This window comes from Petromyzon marinus, unplaced genomic scaffold (assembly GCF_048934315.1).
Source record: "Petromyzon marinus isolate PM22_M1 ecotype Great Lakes invasive population unplaced genomic scaffold, UKy_Petmar_22M1.pri1.0 PM_G_Scaffold_6, whole genome shotgun sequence".
NCBI lineage: Eukaryota > Metazoa > Chordata > Hyperoartia > Petromyzontiformes > Petromyzontidae > Petromyzon > Petromyzon marinus.
In genome coordinates this window covers 1,830,001-1,832,500 of record NW_027423013.1, presented here as the reverse complement: position 1 = coordinate 1,832,500, position 2,500 = coordinate 1,830,001, and positions in this window count along the sequence as shown.

Below are 2,500 nucleotides of genomic sequence, written 5' to 3'. Positions count from 1 at the left end.
GATGTAAGGGCGACCGGTCTGTAATCATTTAGTCCTGTTGGCCTTAGCTTTTTGGGCACAGCGATGATGGTGGAGGACTTGAGACAGGCTGGTACATGGCATGTCTCCAGGGAGGTGTTAAAGATGTTGGTGAACACCGGAGACAGCTGGTCAGCGCAGTGCCTGAGGGTGGCTGGAGAGACAGAGTCCGGCCCGGCTGCTTTGCGTGGATTCTGCCTCTTGAAAAGCCCATTAACTTCTCCCTCCTGAAAGGAGAGAGTCGTTTCTGTAGTATGGGTGGGGGATGGGGCCTCTTGGGTGGGAAGGGGTGGTTCAGGACAGTCCAATTGTCTTTCAAATCTACGGTAGAACTCGTTCAGGTCGTTGGCTAGGCGGGAGTCGTTAGTGGTGTGGGGCGCTCTGGGTTTGTAGTTGGTGATGTGCCTGAGCCCTTTGGCAGACAGAAGCAGCGTCGTTAGTAGAGAACTGGTGTTTTAGTGTCTCTGAGTACAGTCGTTTAGCCTCTCTCACCGCTTTGCTAAACCTGTTCTTCGACTCCTTGAATCTGTCTCTATCCCCACTCCTAAACGCTTCCTCCTTCTCCAACCTCAACCTTTTGAGCTTTGCTGAGAACCAGGGCTTGTTGTTGTTAAAGTTCACCCTGGTACGTGTTGGGATACAGCAGTCCTCACAGAAGCTGATGTACACAGCCTCTGTGAGTTCATCCAGACTATTGGTAGCAGTCGTGAACATATCCCAGTCAGTACAGTCTAAGCACGCCCGCAAATCTTCCACAGCCTCACTGGTCCACTGTTTAGATGTCCTCACAGCAGGTTTACAGAGTTTTAGTTGCTGCCTGTATGCACGAATCAGGTGGACCAAGGGAGTTCTGTGCGAGCCGAACAGCCCCGTGACCCACAAGAGAAACATCCCCGCCAAATTCGAGCGTTTGACGGGGTCTATCCGTGAAAAAATATTCACGTTTTTGAGTGCACATGCATTTCTGCTGCAAATGCCTCTGGAAGTTTCATGCCGTTCGTATTCCAATTGTGGCAACACGAAAATGACCCGTTTTCCCATTCCGAGGGATTTTTGTGCGACCCTAACAGCCCCGTGAGCCACAAGAGACACATCCCCGTCAATTTCTAGCGTTTCACGGGGTCTATCCGTGAAAAATATAGACGTTTTTGAGTGCACATGCATTTCTGCTGCAGATGCCTCTGGAAGTTTCATGCCGTTCGTACGCAATGTGGCAACACGAAAATGACCCCTTTTCCCATTCCGAGGGATTTCTGTGCGACCCTAACTAACAGCGCCCGTGAGCCACAAGAGAGACATCCCCGCCAATTTATAGCGTTTCACGGGGTCTATCCGTGAAAAATATAGACGTTTTTGAGTGCACATGCATTCCTGCTGCAAATGCCTCTGGAAGTTTCATGCCGTTCCTATGCAATGTGGCCACACAAAAATGACCCGTTTTCCCATTCCGAGGCATTTCTGTGCGACCCTAACAGCCCCGTGAGCCACAAGAGAGACATCCCCGCCAACTTCTAGCGTTTGACGGGGTCTATGCGTGAAAAATATTAAAATTTTTGAGTGCACGTGCCTTTCTGCTGCAAATGCCTCTGGAAGTTTCATGGCGTTCCTATGCAATGTGGCAACACGAAAATGACCCCTTTTCCCATTCCGAGGGAGTTCTGTGCCACCCTAACAGCCCCGTGAGCCACAAGAGACACATCCCCGCCAATTTCTAGCGTTTCACGGGGTCTATCCGTGAAACATATAGAAGTTTTTGAGTGCACATGCATTCCTGCTGCAAATGCCTCTGGAAGTTTCATGCGGTTCGTACGCAATGTGGCAACACGAAAATGACCCGTTTTCCCATTCCCAGGGATTTCTGTGCGACCCGAACAGCCCCGTGAGCCACAAGAGACACATCCCCGCCAATTTCTAGCGTTTCACGGGGTCTATCCGTGAAAAATATCAATTTTTTTTTGACTGCACATGCATTTCTGCTGCAAATGCCTCTGGAAGTTGCATGCGGTTCGCATGCAATGTGGCGACACGAAAATGACCCGTTTTCCCATTCCGAGGGATTTCTGTGCCACCCTAACAGCCCCGTGAGCCACAAGAGAGACATCCCCGCCAATTTCTAGCGTATCACGGGGTCTATCCGTGAGAAATATTCACTTTTTTGAGTGCACATGCATTCCTGCTGCAAATGCCTCTGGAAGTTTCATGCGGTTCGTATGCAATGTGGCGACACGAAAATGACCCGTTTTCCCATTCCGAGGGATTTCTGTGCCACCCTAACAGCCCCGTGAGCCACAAGAGAGACATCCCCGCCCACTTCTAGCGTTTCACGGGGTCTCTCCGTGAAAAATATCACATTTTTTGAGTGCACATGCATTCCTGCTGCAAATGCCTCTGGAAGTTTCATGCGGTTCGCATGCAATGTGGCGACACGAAAATGACCCGTTTTTTCCCATTCCGAGGGATTTCTGTGCCACCCTAACAGCCC